The sequence below is a fragment of the Macrotis lagotis genome, chromosome 1 (assembly GCF_037893015.1).
Source record: "Macrotis lagotis isolate mMagLag1 chromosome 1, bilby.v1.9.chrom.fasta, whole genome shotgun sequence".
NCBI lineage: Eukaryota > Metazoa > Chordata > Mammalia > Peramelemorphia > Peramelidae > Macrotis > Macrotis lagotis.
The window spans coordinates 7616372-7635129 of NC_133658.1; the positions used below are offsets into that span (position 1 = coordinate 7616372).

The following is an 18758-nucleotide window of genomic DNA, read 5'->3' on the forward strand; positions in this document are numbered from 1 at the left end:
TAACTGGAGGAATTCATGATTTTTGAGGTGAGAGGGAAAAAGCATTCAACCATACTGACCTCTGGAAATAACCAAACCTTCACACCATTTTTTTCATGAAGAATTATGACCACAGTCATTCTGCCTTTCCAAAATACTATAGGAAAAGTTTAAATGATTTTGAAAAGATTCCAGAGAGGAATCAATTCCAATGATTCAGCCCAAAAATTATACCCAAATTAAGGGGAGAAAATTAGGAAATGTTTAAGCCATATTCTCTTAAGCATATTTTCACTTTCATATAATTCAGCAATTTACAAGATGATTTTGAAGCTGGGACCAAATGCTAATCATTTCCCATGGTTTTCTGCTATGTACTAACATTAAGTCTGGGTAAAAACAAAAGATTTTTCCTGTTATTTTCTTCTATATCAAATGTTTTGAAACCTCTTTTCTTTTCCTGGAGAGAGGCCAAACTTTTTGAAGGCAGATACCAATATGAATACCATCAAAGAAATAGAGAAGGACCTCTTCTAATACTTTGTTCAGCCTCAGGGCTAGCCTTCTCAAATGGAGAAAACCATCACCTCCTGAAGAAGCAGGATAGGAACCTTCAGAAACATGTTTTCTGGGGATCGTACATTAGCTTTCTCTTTTGATGAGGTCCAGCCCCTCTGATTACATCACCTATTAATTAATTCTTTGGCTTTATCCTCGGATATGGTATTCTAGTAATTTAGAAGCTGATGAGTATTTATAACAACATCATCATCATCCTTAAAACCAAGCTGGTTATCTGGGCAAGAAGGCCTCAATCACTTCAGAAACAGCATTTCTTTCAAGGTCAAGTTAAAGAAAGTTTCTCTGGAGTTCTAAAGAAGAATGTCTTGGTATTTCTCACTCTCAAATTTTAACATATGTGAAAAGGCAGGAAAGTGATCCTCAGGGGAAGTCTGTCCCAATAAAAGACTCTTACAACTGTTTGGTTCTCAAAATTACTCTCTTTTCCCCAGGAATTCAGAATTGCTTTTCTTCTATTAAAATGGGATCTGAGTGACTTAATAGCTAGCAGAAGGAAAGGTTTCTGCTTGTATTTATCTCATTGGTTTCTCAGTAGTGAATAATTTCTACATCTCAGATAAAGCAGAAAATCTTTAAATCTGCCCATCAGGTTTTCAAAATCCTTAAATACTGACAACACTAACAGTTTCTGATCACAGAAATTAAGAACACTTGCATTCAAAATCAAATTTTCTTCAACTGACCTATTGACCAGTGGGATCGATTGTCTTGGACCTAGACTCACGGTTATTTCATTTCTCTTCCCTATTCCAATAGACCTTGGCAGGTATATGTTTCCTTCGGTCCTTGCCTTTGGGTATTATAACTTTTAGTTTTTCATGTTCTTCTTCATTACTACTTTTTGAGACTTTCATAATCTAATAAATAAAAATGTTTGCCATCATCAAAACCCCCAACAACTTTATCCTTCAGGGTCCACACTCATTTCTCAGATCTTGTTCAGAAAATATTTATCACATTGGGTGAGGATTGCTGGGGATGGTGGTAATTGGAACTGCAGCCAACTCCTCCCGCTGTCTTGCTACTCTTCTTCCTCCCCTTCTCCCTGCTATTTTTCTTCCTGTCCTCTTCAAGCAAGGGAGTTGCTTGTGGGGATCGTTTTCAGAGATGCCACATAGCTGTGAGCTCCATCTTAGCATGGTTTCCCCTGAGTCCAATTCCGACTCTTAACTCTGGTTTGATGGCTGGAGTACCATTTAATCATTACTTGCTGCTGCTTCCTAACTCTACCTGTTGCCTCATAAGCTAACCCCACCTTCATCTTGGAGTTTAAATAATACTTGAAATAGGTCCCAGGAGGGCTAGCAAAGATCAAGTGACCTGACTTAGTGTTCTTCCACTATGAGATTCTATCTCACAGATTCTGTGAAGTAGTTGGTTGGTTGATTCTCGTCATTCCTTATGAAAGAGATCCAAAAAGTCCTACATTAGAGTCAAGTTACCGTGTGTCTGACTGATCAAACTAATACGACCTTGAAATGCTCTACCATAGGTTGGGCATAAATAGTCCATGTGAACACCTGGGTGATTAAATAGCTACTATGGATCCTTCAGTGGTGTAACCACTACAGATATAAAGCAAATGAAGCAGACTGCTCTCAGTGAGCCTCCATTCTACAGGATATATGTTATTGTTGGCCAGTGCATTAATAGGGGCCTTTGACTATCTCTTACATTAAGCAGGTCTTCAATCCAGCACCTTTAAGGGCTCAACATCTTATGCAGCAGTCTGGTTTCCAAGAACATTTCCCACTTTGGTCATCTGGTCTTCTGGAAATCTCTCCCCCTAGGCAATCTGGACATTGCCTACAACAGGCCAGACAGAGAATAGACAAGAATCTCTGAGACATATGAACATACAGGGTAAGTCGAAATCAAGGTCATCATAAAGTAATTTCAAGAAGTAAGAAGTGATTCCAAGAGAGAGGCATGTGGAGGGAGGGCTGTAGTCCATTGTTTCAACTCATCGTTCTTGGGGCAAAGCTGTGTCAGGAAAAATGGGCCAGCCCCACAAACTCACTTGCCTGTTTACCAACCAATATCAAGGGGAAATGTTGTGCTGTTGAGTTTTCGTTTCAGAAAGTTGCTCACGGGAAAGCAAGGTCAGTATGTAATTTCAGGAGGAGAATAGGTTTTAGGAACTCTGTCATCACTTCATTTTCTTTCTATGCAAAGAAAATTGTATGTTGCAAGTCACACTACATTTATCTTCAGATACATTTTTTTGGCTGTAGTCCCTGTGGCCCATTTTCTGTCAAAATGTTTATACAAGCCACAGATCTGTTGCAGAAACTAATGAAAATTGGAAAGCTGAATGAAAGACATTTCAATGAGTAGAAAATGGCCTTGGACTTCTTAAGCAAATTCTATCACTTCTTAGAAATCCAGCTGCCTACAATACATTGTAAATGTAATGAAAGGAATGTGGCTATAAAGGAAAGAGGATTGTACTTGGAGCTAGTTGAAAGAATGGAACCAGCTAATGGCTGGGTCTACTGGTCATTATCTGTGTTATCTTAGGTAAGTGGGTAAATGAATGAAAGAAAGATTCATTAAGCGTTGACTATCTGCAAAAACTACACTAAGCGCTGAGAGCTCATGTTCTAATGTGATAGACAACATAAGGGAACATATATAACTGTAAATTAGAAAGTCCTTAGGGATCGACAGCAGAGTAGATGGCCATTACTCTTCTTTAATGGCATTCCATGGATAAAATCATATAGGTTTCTTACATTGAACATGTGACAGTGCCAAAGTCTTTGTTATTGAAAAAAAATCTCTTTTTGGGGTCTTCAGAAGTTGTAAGTGTATCTCCCATAGAACTATTTGTCATGCCCCATCTGCACAAGGGTTGTTTCTCAGGATAGGGGTTAAAGGTACAGTGGTAGAACACTGTCATTCCCAAGGCTCATGGGTTCAAGGTCCTGAGTAGTCTCTACAGTGATCTGAGGGGAAATGGTAGTCAAGTTTGGGGTGCCTTGACCTGTTTGGCACATACTGCCTTCTATATCTTCCTCAGATGCTTTGCTGCTTCAGGTAGGCTGACTCTGCCACCCTGTTTGTGGCAGTTGGCTGGCACTTGGTGGGGATAGCTGACTCTTTCTCCTCAGGATCCCCCGCCATGGATGATGGCCATGTGGGCCATGATGGAAGCAAAACTGGTGGTTATTGGTGGTTCTTCCCAGGACTCCCTCACCTTTAAGTCACTCAACTTTTTTGACCCACAATTTTCTTTTCTTCTGAGCAAAACAAAGCTTGTAACACTCACACCAGCTACCTCACAAAGATGCTGGGAGGAAAAAAAATGCTTTGTTAACTGTAAAGTGAATAGAAATGTGATAACTGAAATTCATATCATGTCTTTTGGTTATTCAACATTCTACATGAATGCTCCAAGTATAGTACAATATAAAATGGGAGGGAAGAGGATTTAGACTAAGACCTTTATTTTTCAGATGAGATAGATGAATACCAGGCAGGAATCATAGCATTGCAGGATATAAAACTAGAAGATCTAAATAACCATGAAAAGTTTCATTATAGAAAGTGAAACCTGAACTACACTGATAGAATAGAATTGTCAAAATAAAATTATGATTTTCACATTGATCATTATGATATATATATATATATATATATATATATATCTATATATAATAAATTTACTAATAAATTTACCAATAACTAGAGATCCATTTTCCCAGCACACTCTGGCTTGGGACTCAGAGAGTACAACACAGGCTGTAGTGATTAACCAACCTTGACAGTGCTTTCACAATCACTGCATACACAATCATGTGCCTTTACTGTATCTTGGTATATTAAACAAGGTAAATAAAAAATTATAAACTTGTCACAGAACCCTGGTTCTTTGCCCTGGCAACAAGACTTGAAACAATAATGTAGAATTGTACTGTCCTCCATTTGCGAACTTATATTGAGAAAGCCACCCATCTTAAAAATGATAGTTTTTTTGATCCACTTACTTAGGAATCATTTATATAATTCTTGCCTACATTTTAGGAAAGTGGAGTTAAATCTCAATTTTTAAATCTGGTCCCTGCAATTAAAGTAAGTAATTACACCACTACTTGACTACTAGGACATTGCCTCTGGCCTGCTTTGCTTTGTCCAGATTAGAGATTAATTCAGTAAAATTCTGTTAACAGAATATATGAGGTAAATGGAAGTGAAATATATGAGACCTGCTTCATAGAAGGGCTATAGTTAGCATATATATAGCTCTTTCAAGTTTTGCAAAAGTGCTGTATGTATTTATCATTTGATATTCTCATATAGTCCTGTGAAATAATATTGTTCCCATTTTAGAGATGAGTAAATAAAGTCTGGAAAGGTTAAATGATCACATAGCTACTAAGTGATAGGGACATTTAAATTCAGCTCTTCCTAACTCCAAGTCCAGCATTTTATCCACTATCAATTTAGCTGGCCAGTGATATATGGTTAAGAGGTTTGGATTAACCATTCACTACTATTCAGCCAGTCTATAGTGGAGTCAGGATTAGAATCAGACATTTCAACTCATACCATTTTTCAATTTTCACTCCTCCAAATTATTATCTCAGTGATCATTCTTTAGTGTAGACTTCTAGCAAAAAACAAAAACAAAACAAAACCTTTAGAGGCATCTAACTGAATGAACCATATGAGATAATTCTCATGCCCTAGACATTTGACCTCATCCTCATAATTGTCATCCTTCTCCTTCTTCTCCCTCTTCTCCTCTTCCTCCTCTTCCTCTTTGTTTTCTCTTTTTCCCCCTCGTCTTCCTATTTATCATCTTCTAAATCTCATCTGTAAAATGAGAGAGTTCATCTAGATGGTCCCTAAGGTCCCTTTCAGCTCTAATGATATGATCTTGATTCCCTATGACTTTTTTGTGGTGTCCATATGGTCCCAAGGCAATCTGCTACTTCTCTGATTCTTTTACAATTAAAGTTCTCTGAACAAGATATCAGACTTTTGAACTTTTTTGTTAGTTAAATAAAACAATTAGAATTTAAATTCATTTTCTGTTAACTTACTATAAGCAGACACATTTAGAAAGGTAGAGTCAGAACTTCATAAGCAGACTACACTATAAGGAGCTCTTTGTTTAGTTTCCAGGGGATTTTGATATCTTCTGATAGCTTTCTTTGTTTTTAATGTTCTTTGGTCCATGTATGTTAGAAACCATATGTTCCAATTATGGCAAAACTTATCAAAATACTATTCATAGGTGGGGTAGAGCCAAGATGGCAGCATGAGAACAGCCTTTCTTAGAAGCTCTCACCAAAATATTTCAAATCCTTAAAATTATGGCTCTAACTAAATTTTTAAGAGACAGAACCCACAGAAAGCTCCAGTTAGGCAATTCTCTAACCCAAGGTAACGTGGAAAATTGTGGGAAGGATATGTTCCACCGGGTGGAGGGGGTGCAGGACTGAAGGAGCTCCAGCCTTCTGGGAACAGCACTAGGGCACCTAGGTCCCTGGGAGCACCAACTCCAGGCAGCAGAAGCAGTTTCCTGACCCACCATCCCAGGGAGCACCAAGCACAACTTGGAAGATCAGCAGGGAGACCTCTACCAGAGCTAGTGTGAAGCCCAGGCCAGCACAGCCCTCCTAAGTGTGGCAGTAGTTCTCAGTGCAACCCAGATCCCAGGAAATGGAAGCAACCATATGGAGCCTCCCATCGGGGCCACCCTGCAGCTGCTCTTTGAGTGCTCAGCCCACTGAAGGTAAGGGAGTAGACGGAGACTGTTGAGGTCTATCTTCTGTTGCTGGGACACGACTCTGGGGTTTTGAACATATTCAGGCCCTGGTCACAGTCTAGGCCCTTACAGAGCAAGGACCCTCCTCATAGACTCTGGGCAGAGGGGTTGAGCTTATGGTCATTCACAGACCAGGAGAGCAGTCAGAGCCTCACATAAGACCTTGAAGGAACTGAGGTCCTTGTGAGGATGTCCCAATAATACTCAAAACCTCAGGAAGCACCCCCAAAACCAGGCACAGACTGGGGAAATGAGTAACAGAAGAAAAGGAACCTGAACATAGACAATTACTTTGGTCCCATGGAGGATCAAAATACTCAATCTGAAGATGAGAAAGTCCAAGAATCTGCAGCTAAAGTTTCCAAGAAATATAAAAGTTGAACTCAGGTTATGACAGAGCTCAAAAAGGATTTTGAAAATCAAGTGAGGGAGAAAGAGGAAAAATTAGGAAAAGAGATGAGAGAGATGCAGGAAAAACATGAAAAAGAACTCAGCAACTTAGTTAAGGAGATCCAAAAAAAATGCTGAAGAAAATAACATGCTAAAAACCAGCTGAGGTCAAATGGATAAAACAGTTCAAAAAGTTTTTGAGGAGAAGAATGCTTTAAAAAGCAGAATTGGCCAGATGGAAAAGGAGATGAGAAAGCTCTTCGAGGAAAACAAATCCTTCAAATGTATAATGGAGCTAAATAAAGCTGATGACCAAGAGGAATCAAGAAACCACAATTCAACATCAAAAGAATGAAAAACTAGAAGAAAATGAGAAATAGCTCATTGAAAAAACAACTGATCTCAAAAACAGATCCAGAAGAGATAATTTAAAAATTATTGTGCTCCTTGAAAGTAGTGATCAGGAAAAGAGCCTTGATCTCACTTTTAAAGAATTTCTATAGGAAAATTGCCTTGATATCCTAGAGCAGAGTGTAAAATAGAAATTGAGAGAATCCACCAATCACCCCTGGAAAGAGATCCAAAAAAAGCCCAGGAATATTATAACCAAGTTCCAGAACTCCCAAGTCAAAGAGAAAATATTAGAAGCAGCCAGAAGGAAACACTTCAAATATCATGAATCTTCAATCAGGATTCCACAGGATTTAGGAGCATCTACATTAAGGGCTCATAGGGCTTGGAATATAATATTCCAGAAGGCAAAAGAGCTTGGAATGCAACCGAGAATCAACTATCCAGCAAAACTGAACATCCTCTTCCAGGGGAAAATATGGACTTTCAATGAAACAGGGGAATTTTAAATGTTCCTGTTGAAACCACCAGAGCTGGACAGAAGGTTTGACCTTCAAGTACATAACTCAGGTGAACCATAGAGGGGGTGGATGAGAAGGACTAATTATGAGGAATTTGATGATGAACTGCATGTATTCCTGCATGTAATACTCATATGAACCTTCTCATTTAATAGAGCAGGTAGAAGGAGATTTTATAAACAAGGCACAGAAGAGAACTGAATATAAAGGTAAATATATTGTGAAAACAGAGTCAATGGGTGAAAGGGAAATGTACTGGGAGTAAGTCAAAGGATAGGTAGAAGAGGCTATGATATTTCATGTAAAAGAGTCAAGAAATAGTTTTTGCGGTGGTATGGAAGGGGGTAAGGTGAGGGGGAATGAGGGAACCTTCATTCTCATCGGAAATGGCTCAGAGAGGAAACAGCATACATGCTCAATAGGGTATAGACATCTAGAAGAAAAAGAATAAAAGGAGGACAGGGGGAGGGGAGAGGGGATGTGGATGATAGAGGAGAGGATAGATCATAGGAGAGGATAGCCATATGTAACATATTTTCCTTTTCATTTTTTTGCAAGGTGCTGGGATTGGGACCACGGGATTGGGTGGTTGTTTGGTCTCTGGGGTGGGATGTGGGCTTGGGGCCTCCTGGCCCCAGGGCCAGTGCTCTGTCCACTGTACCACTGAGCTGCCCCCACAGCACACTCTTGAAGAGGTACAGAGTAAAAGGAGAGAGAAAATATAATAGATGGTAGTGGGGAGGAATGGATGGGGGGGAATTACAATCAGTAACAGCAACTGTGGAAAAATATGGATGGAATTATAATAAAGAAAGTGATCCACCTGAGACAGAGCTGATGGTAACAGAACACAAGACTCAAACACATTCTTTTCTCTTTCTTTCACTTTATTTCTCAGAAGATTGTATATTTTTGTGGGGGGATGGGGGCCATGATGTTTACTCTTACAACAAGAATATTTTAGTAATGTAAATGACTAAATAAAGTAAATTAAAGAAAATTAAAAAAATAAATACTAAAGAATATTGTTCATAAGTTTTGGGATAGTTGTGTTTTATATCAGGGTAATTGGTAATGGCAGTTCGATCTATAATCATGGTACACTATGGTTTATTCATTGAGTTCTCCAGGATCACCTGAGGTCTCCATTATAAGCATCCTGCTTTGTGGACTGTCAATATATATGAAAGTCAGTGCATTTCTGAAGTATGATTTACCCACCAGATCGTATGCTTGGTACATTTTGGTAGGTGATATGTACATTATTAGGTAAGGATGAAGTTCTCTCATACTTCAATAAGTTTTCACATCTTAAGGGTCATGGATACAGACAGTGAGATATGAGGGTGAGTTGACAGACATTTTCAGTTGATAGAAATCCTTCCACACTTTGTAGGAGATTCATAGCAGCATATTTGCTTATGAAAAAGCCAACGTAGTTAATCATCTTGGCCCTAGGTCACAGATCGCCACCCTGTTTTTCCATGGCTACTCTTTGGAATAGATTAAGAGAAAAACATTTTATTATAAAACAAATGGGAAATTCTGACTGGTGATTTTTGAGCAAATAAATGCCCAATGCTTAGTAATTGCCTAACTCACAGAGCTGAAGATTTGGAAATGTGCTAGAGGATCATCAACTTGTGGAAGGATTAAGTCTCTCTCTGTATGTATCAAAAAGAGTGTTTCAAAGAAGGGATCCCCTTCCTGACTTTTACCGCCTTCCAGGAATGTGAAAAATCTTAAAATCAAAGACCCAAGAGCAGATGAGGAGAAATGAAGAGCTGAAAACTGAAGAGAGGTCATTGTCATACCAAAGCTAGCCATGGTGTTGCAGAGCAAAATAGTATCCCAACCAAAGGGTGTAATGACACTGCAGATCGATGTGGTGAAAGGGAGTCCCAGCCTTCCAGAGAGAGAAAGAACAAAGATATCCTCATGTGTCCTAGGCATGGGTCTCTGGGACATACATGTTCTATGCCTATTAGCTTTACTCCCTTTGTAGTCTTAAGTTTACACCTAATCTCTTCCTAGAAATTCTACATATATTTGTAAGGAAATTGCTCCATACATTTTAGGCAAGAATATTTTATACCAGTTGTTTCTTTTTTCATTTAAGCAAATAACGTTGATAAAAACTGATTTATTGAACTGACTGATTTTTAGGTTTTTTTTTTTTTTTTTTTTACTTTTTACAAGGCAAATGGGGTTAAATGGCTTGTCCAAAGCCACACAGCTAGTTAATTATTAAGTGTCTGAGGCTGGATTTGAACTCAGGTCCTCCTGACTCCAGGGCAGGTGATCTATTCACTGCACCACCTAGCCACCACTATTGACTGATTTTTTAAAATTTATTTTTATAAAAGATATTATTTGAGTTTTACAATTTTCCCCCCCAGTCTTGCTTCCCTCCCCTCCCCTCACCTCCCTACGGAAAGCACTCTGTCAGTCTTTACTTTGTTTCCGTGTTGTACCTTGATCCAAATTGGGTGTGATGAGAGAGAAATCATATCCTTAAAGAAGAGACAAGAAGTCTAAGGGGTAACAAGATCAGACAATAAGATATCTGTTTTTTATCAAATTAAAGGAAATAGTCCTTACACTTTGTTCAAACTCCACAGCTCCTTATCTGGATACAGCTGGCACTCTGCTTTGCAGACAGTGTAAAATTGCTCCCGATTGTTGCACTGAAGGGATGAGCAAGTCCATCAAGGTTGATCATCACCCCTATGTTGCTGTTAGGGTGGACAGTGTTTTTCTGATTCTGCTCATCTCACTCAGCATCAGTTCATGCAAATCCCTCCAGGCTTCCCTGCAAAAAAGATTGGGGAGAGGGTCTCAGGAATTACATTAGAGTAGAAATGTATTTGGGATTACTCAAGGGGCAAGACTTTTCTGTGGATCTAATACACAAGTCTGAATATGTCTGCAAATATTGGTGTGTATTTATTATTATTATTATTATTATTATTATTATTATTTCTTCATTTTAAAATGTTGGTTCTACTCTTCTTCCATGAGAATTCCAAGAAGGATTAGCTTTAACTTGTCCCTTGAAGAAAGAATAAATAGTGAATAGATAGGAATTGTGCTTTAATACAAAGAAACTTTCCTAAGAGGAGAGTTGTCCTGATGTGGAATTGTTTTCTTCAGGTGGTCAAGGGTGGGCTTGGGGGAGAGGGGTTTGCCCTCACTGGTAGTCTTCAAGCAGAGATTAGAAAATCATTACTAAAACCAGGTGTGCAATTATGAAGATTCTTTCACTATACTGTATAGATTGGACTAAATGGCCACTAAGGACCCCAGCACCTTGGAATTCTTTTTTTTAAATTTATTTTTATTAAAAATATTGAGTTTTACAATTTCCCCCCAATCTTGCTTCCCTCCCCCCGCTCCCCCCCCCCAGAAAGCACTCTGTCAGTCTTTACTTTGTTTCCATGTTGTACCTTGGTCCAAATTGGGTGTGATGAGAGAGAAATCAGATCCTTAAGAGAAGAGAAGTCTAAGAGGTGACAAGATCAGACAATAAGACATCTGGTTTTTTCTAAATGAAAGGGAATAGTCCTTGCACTTTGTTCAAACTCCACAGCGCACCTTTGAATTCTGAAATTCTTTTTGATTCTTTGATTTTTTTGAACATTTTGCATTTTTTATTGTTTTTTAATGTCCATCACCTTAGTTCAGAAACTTTTAATGGGCTGATTTTAATATTCTCCTAATTGATCTTCCTGCTTCCAGACTTTTTGAGCTATCCATGACTCTGTAGCCTATAGGATAAAATTCAAACTACTCAGCTTAGCTAAGGCTCCCCACCATCTGCTTCCAGCAGACCCCTCCAGACTTATTTCACATTACTTCCTTTTATGTCCTCTGCCTTCTAGCTAAATCACTTTCCAAGAGAGACATGATAGGAGAGGGTCATAGAATCATAGATTGAAAGGCGGGGAAAACAAACTTCAGGGATCACTTTATCTAAGGATCCTACTTTTCAGATGGAGAAAAGGAAGTCTAGAGGTGATATTTAAACCTAAATTCCCTCCCCTCAAATCTCAAATCTTTTTACTGAAGGATGCTGGCAAAGAACTTAGCATTCCCTTGCCTCATATTCCATTGTATATCTCCTTACCTTTGTATAGGCCTTATGACCAGTCCTCTGCCACTCCTCACCCATGCATGTAATGCTTTTCCTTCTATTCATATCTTCAGTTCTTTGCCTTCCTTCAAGGCTAGGCTTATGGGTCATCTCTTAATGAACCTTTTCTGATGCCTCTGTCATTGATCTCTTCTTTTTAAAAGGATGGGATCAAGACCATTTTCACCTTGATCCCTTGACAAGGTAACAGCCTATCTTAGTCAGCAGGAAGCCTTCGACAAATGAAGTGTCAAAACTTTTAGGTTAGAAGCATGAAACACAAGAATCATGTTTACCTGAAGCAAAGAGACTTGACCATCTTAAAGGGCTAGTTGAGTAGATAATGAGTTCCAGAAATGGGAGGAAGCATGGCTTTCTAGTATATCTTCAAGAAGGAAATTCCTGAAGCAAAATGGTAAGAGAAACCCGTGTTTTGACCTTAGCCAAGTCTCCTTCTTCTCAGTCCTTTGACTGAAGGACACCTTGGGGAACTTCAAAGGATGCAGAAGCTGCTAGACTTCATATCATTCCAAAGATGTCTTTAGTCACATGGGATGTCAAGAATCAATGGACAAAGATTTGTCATGTTTAAGAAAAACCTTTGAGTAGCCCATATTTGGAGAAAGAAAAAAGACCCTCATCAACCAAGAGAAGTAAGATGTTTCTTTTCTACTTGTATAAGCTTGAGCTGACTTTCTGATGGATTCTGTAAGTACTTTTGGGAGGGACGTTGGAGTGGGCATGTGTTTTAGACCAAATATTCTTAACTTATAATTAATCTCTGAACAATACATTGAATTATATTAATGTCACTTAAGTCTGGCTGATTTTTAATTTATAACCTAGCAGGAAAATACACTGAGAGTTCAAGTCCCTGGCATTAAAAAACAAATAAACAAACAAAATTATAGAACCCTATCGTCCATCAGCGATACCTTCACATAGCCCTCAGAAACTTCATATAGCCCTCTGGGAAATTTAAACCTTGGTGGGAGTAGGATTTGGAATATGGATCCTCGGAATTTATATGAACTATAATTTTTAAATTATCTTGAATTTGTTTGTGCAGATGCTGTATCCCCAAGGAGAGGATATACTGCTTGGGGGAACAAAGTGATTTATCTTTCGTGTTTCTAATTTGGATGTTAAGGAATGTATATTGAGCTGAATTTAATTGAATTGTACCTGTGTTCTTATCAAGGTTCAATGTTGTGCCTTGATCTTAGGGGGAAAATGTCGCATTCATGTAATAGTAATAGTAATAGTAATAGTAATAATCAATATTTGTTTAGTAACTATTGTGTCCCATGCAATTTACTTAGAGTTTTCCAATTACTCTGGTAGTTAGGGGTACATAGGTAATGTCTGGTGAATTCTTCTCGATTAAGTGATTCACTCTGGTTGAAGTTAGAAGTCAAAGAAAGGAGGAGACCCACAACTTTTTGCCAAGTGGACTGTTAAACCATGAGGCCGGCCAGGATGGCAGCAATCCTTGGAAAATAGCCGTGGAGTGGAGTTTTCTGCAGATCACATAAAACCAATGTCTCAAAAGGGGAAGGTGTGATAGAAAACAGGAAGAAACAAATCTGCAACATCAGAGGTATGTGTTGCCCACATATTTGGACCAATCACATACATTTCCTTCCTATGTCCCCTCTAAGTGTGTCCTGATATCATTTGTACTCTACATGAGTGTCTATATGTGCATGTCCTTTATGAGTTTATCTTTTCCCATGGCAAAATATATACTTATGCATAATGTGCTCCATATTTAAGTGAATACATGATTGCTACTTTTCCAACTATAATGTGTCATTGGATGTTTTTATTTGAATTAATTGTATAATGTAAATAATGAAGGGTAGGCCTTGTCTTTAGGAAGCAAGGCTCAGCTTGAGTTCAAGAACTAAAGATAGATAATATTGATCTGAGGTTATAGAGGAATGCTCCCTGTCCCCTCCTCAGGCTTTCTGGTTATAATGGAAAACAAAGCCATGGATAAAGGATACTGGTGGCAAAAGAAAAAAAAAACAATTAAAGTTTACAAAAGAATTTGCTGTTCTGGAAAATGAGAGGACTGGTCTTCATTATTTCTTAAGTCATTTCTGTCATTAATTCTATGAGTCAGTGGAAATGTGTATCTATGCATACATTTGCATAAATGCATACATGTCATGCACATGCATGTCAAGCCACCTGGATGTTGTTGTTCCTCGGGTATATCTGACTCTTTAGGACCCCATTTGGAGTTTTCTGGGCAAAGACACTGCCATTTCCTTCTCCATCTAATTTTACAGATGAAGAAACTGAACTAAACAGAGTTAGTAAGGATGTGAGATGGGATTTGGACGTGGGAAGATGAGTTTTCCTGTCTGTGGCCTGGCCACTCTATCCAGGGTGCCAAAGAGCTGCTACCCTATGCATGTTTATGTAAAAATCTGCACATCTTAATGAAACTTGTATCCATCTACAATGCGTATAAAACATTCATATAAATGAACAGAAACGTGTCAAATATACATACCTATACACACATTTGTCCATATATGCACATAATACCAAGGGATATCTATATCTATCTACATAGAAACACACATGTATATAATGTATGCATATTCACTAAATGTATAGAATACAATTTTATTTTGTGGTGAATATCTGTTTAGCAGGTAGGATGAAAATAGCCCACTTTCTCAATTAATTATTTTACCTTTATGCTCCATCTGAGCATTGAGGTTACTAATTAATCTAAATTAACTGAAATGGAGAAATGTAATCCAGGGTTTTGCTCTTTCCAAAATTTTCTCCTGTGGAGCATGAAGGGGTCATAGGGTCAAATGGGCTAAATTTGGAGATGAATCAAGAAAGAAGATCTCCCTTGAAGCTCTAAATCCCAATGTTATAAAAACCAAAAGGGAAGGAGAAGCTAACACATTCTACCTGGGTAGTCATAGCTTACTCTCAGGGGAGGGAAGCAGCAGCAGCAACAAGAAAGAAGAAGGAGGAGGAGGAGGAGGAGGAGGAGGAAGGAGAAGAAGAAAGAAGGAGAATAAAGAAGAAAGAAGGAGGAGGAGGAGGAGAAGGAAGGAGGAGGAGGAGAAGGAGAAGAAGGAGAAGGAGAAGAAGAAGGAGAAGGAGAAGGAGAAGGAAGGAGGAGGAGAAGGAGAAGGAGGAGAAGGAGAAGGAGGAGGAGGAAGAGGAGAAGGAAGCACCTTAGCTTCATTGGCACAGAATGTATCTGTAGGAAATTCATTTCATTTGTCAGAGGCATAAAGCTAATTGCCTTAGTGGAGAACATATTACACTAAGATATGGTCTAGGATTTGGGAAGACCTGGATTTGAATTCTAATTCAGGTAGTTCCTGAGATAGGTACCTGAACAAAGGAAATGGCAGCATCATTGCCATGAAACCCCCAAATGGGGGTCATAATCAGGTATAACTGATTTGTCTTGAGTGCCTCTGAGAACAAAACTCTGCTGAGTTCTTGGGAATACAAAAGAAAAGGAAAAAAACTAAGCAGTTCTTCCCCTCAGGTAGCTTACATTCTATTGATGGAAATGAAAAAAAAAGCATTTCTACATGGCCAACTTCATGCTAGAAAGCTGCTTTAGAAATATCTTCTAGGGGCGGCGGCTAGGTTGCACAGTGGATAGAGCACCGGCCCTGGAGTCAGGAGGACCTGAGTTCAAATCCGACCTCAGACACTTAACCATTACCTAGCTGTGCGGCCTTGGGCAAGCCACTTAACCCCATTGCCTTGCAAAAATCTAAAAAAAAATAAAAAAATTTAATTTAATCCTCAAAATTTCTGAATTTGAACTCTGATCTTCCTTCTTCTACCTGCTGCACCACCTAGCTGCTTCTATTGGTATTTGCAACAATGGAAACAGTAAGACACCGTGGGGAAAAAAAACACAAGCCAACATTCTCCTTTTAGATTTACATAACCCGAGTCTCCCAGTTTCTCCCAAGGTGACTCTAGGCAATGAGACTGAACCACTTGGGCCTCAACCTCCTTTTTGATAAAATGAGAGGTTGCAGCAAGATAAGTTCTGAGCTCCTTCTTATCTGTAACTGTCTGATGGTGGACCACCATGGTCCAATGAATAAATAGAAAATAATTTGAAATAGGAAAGAGAGCACAAAAAATTGATGGTATTGAGTAAGGCATGAAGTAGACTATAACACGAATTGGATCCAAAGATATTAGGGATTGTAATATCATAATAGCTGACTTTTATACGAATGATTAAAAGCTTAAAATTATTTCTATGTATTAATTCACGTGATCTTCACAAAAACCATATAAAATAGGTGACCTTCATTTTATAGACAAGAATGTGATACTAAGAGCATGTAATTTGCCTGAGAACAGGACACAACTCACAAGAGTCTAAGACTGGATTCAAACTCATGTCTTCCTAACTTCTCTATCCTTTCCAACCATTTTTTTCTAACTGATAATGATAAAGCAAAGCCAGGCAGACACAGGAAAGAGTTGGAATTCTAATCCATGTACTCTGGAGCTGCACAGAAGAAACCTTATGTATTTTCCATATTTCAGATATTCAAATAAGACTTATCTCTCCCTGTTCTCCCCCATCAAGTCAACTGTGTGAACCCTAAAGATGTAAAAATCTTTAAAATTTAGTTTTAAAGCCAAATTGCCAGAAAATAGAGATTAGTTGTGAACTTTTATTTTTTGGAACTTACCATCTAAACCTTAAGGTGGAGATCATTATGAAAATGAACACACCTGAAAGTAGGAAAGAATTGAACCTCTATGCAAAACCCAGAAGAGGGGAAATTATTAACTTCCTTTGTATGATCTGACCATGAAGGTTGCCCAATATCTCTACCTAAAAAAACTACTCTTTAAAGGCTATTATTCTTGTGCAATATTATCTGATCTCTTGTTATTTCTTCTTCGAAGGACCAGTCTCCCAACATCCTGACCATTGTCCTGAGGTTGGAATTAACATAGAGGAGTTACCCAGAAGTCTTCACTTCTTTCTAAATTGGCAAGGTGACTGATAGGAAGGTTGAGGACTCTCTAAAGAAACCAATCTTTTTTTTTTTTTTATCAAAACCATAGTTTTGCAAATCTTATTATACTTAACAACTCCAAGGAGGCAGTAGATGGGATGACTGTGGACATCCGAGGTTACAGTATGGAACCAAGAGGTTAGAGAGATATTGTGACCTTTGCTTTACTTGGTTAGGGACTTGTGCCTCTTTTTCTGCCTCTGTTACTCTAGGAAGCCATCAAGTGTCTTGGGACCTCCCAGACCATGGCGAGACTCAGTTTGCAGGATGCCAGGAAAGTTGTGACTCTCTGTTTTCCCATATGAACTTTCAGCCTTAGACCTCTAAATTCTGTTCCATAAAGCAATCAATAAGGGGAATGACGTGAGGGTGGGCAGAGAATTTTCTGTAAACTGAAAGCTCCTAAAAAGATAGAGAGATTATGAATAAAATGCCCTTTGGGGAGCACATTGGTGCTTCCCCCTGGTTTTGGCCTGTGTAAACAATTAGCCCACTTGAGTTTATTTTCTGCTTCTGTTATTCCCCAGACTGCTAGTTACACTGAGGTTTTTAGGGGATTGCCTAGCAACCAGCATGTTCAATTAGAGGTATTTAATTGTCTTATTGTTTCCACACAAAGCAGGCTATTGAGGTTGGGCCCAGCTAGGCTGAGAACAAAGCCAGACTGCACCTAGATCCATTTCAGAAAGATGGAATTATCGGGTTTTTTGTTATTTTTTTCCTTGGAAATGGTGAAAAGGGAAAGCTACATTTTAGAAATCCCACCATTTAATTCCATTAGAGATACGATGCACATTTTTAGGCAAGGGCTTCATGACAAGAGAAAATCATCACTTCATTCTCAGAAACAATGGGATAATTTATCCTAAGGTAAGCTTCTAAAGTCACCATGACTCCATCTCAAGTTTGTTTTCTGAAGAGACAACAAAGAAACTCAGAATCTTAGTGATAGACTCAAGAAACTATAAATAATGAAGCTACAAATTCATTGGACTAAACTGACGTAAGACACTTCAAAGATTGCTTCATTTAAGCAAACTCTTTTACAAAAATCCCTGTCAAAATCTTCCTTCAGCTTCCAAATCCATTGTTATGGGATGATACCTGGTTCCAGAGATGTTTTTCCTTTATTATTTAATTAGTTCTTGTATCAAACTGGAATCCATTTCCCTCTAGCCTCTACCCATTGACTTGGCTGATTGTGACATACACCTACCGGAGGAGGAATGGACAATAGAGATTTTCTTATCCTGCACCCTGTTTTATAGGTGAGAATGCTAAGATATAGGTGGGGAAATAATTTGGACCATCAGATAAAAAGTGGCAGAGGAAAGCTTCCAGCATGGAACTAGTCAGAGGCTTATCTACTGTCCACAACATAGCACCTTAAATAATCACAGATGAATTTTGGGAGGAGGAGGGCCATCCTCCACAAAGTCAACTGCGATCTAGGTGGAATAGCACATTGTTTCTTCTCCTCCTCCCTGCAATGGGCCTTCCTATCCTTTGATTCCTCTTAGCTTTGCCAATTGGAAGGTGTGTACCATTTTAAAATTCCTGCTCAGATGAAAACAATGCTCCTTCCATCCCTCTTTGCAGGGGTGGAGGACTGTGGGTGTGGAATATTAAATATATTCTCAGACCTGGCAGATTGGTTAGTTAATTTGGCAAGTCAGTCTTTCCTATTTCTTTTTTAATCTTTATTAAAAGAAGTGGACATTGAATAGGTATGTGGGGAGCCTATACTTAGAAATAAAGGGGATATAAAAAGAAACCCACATATATCAATATACATACACATGCATACACACACATATGGAGAGAGAGAGAGAGAGACAGAGAGAGAGAGAGACAAAGAATGACAGGAAAAAAAACAGACACAAAAACAGAAACAGAAATATGGGGAGAGAACCCCTAAAACTGAATCCAGTCCCCTTCTTTCATCTTTCATACTAGCTCAAAAATCAACTAGTGTTTTG

General features: G+C 38.6%; 1 long non-coding RNA gene and 1 pseudogene across 1 annotated transcript in view; one reads left to right on the forward strand and one right to left on the reverse strand.

The window, feature by feature from the left end:
* LOC141512627 (uncharacterized) overlaps positions 1–18758 on the forward strand; it is a 123551-nt gene that overhangs the window by 40327 nt on the left and 64466 nt on the right. The gene's annotated exons all lie outside the window — the stretch shown is intronic.
* On the reverse strand, positions 286–3687 carry LOC141493029 (N-acetyllactosaminide beta-1,3-N-acetylglucosaminyltransferase 2-like; annotated as a pseudogene).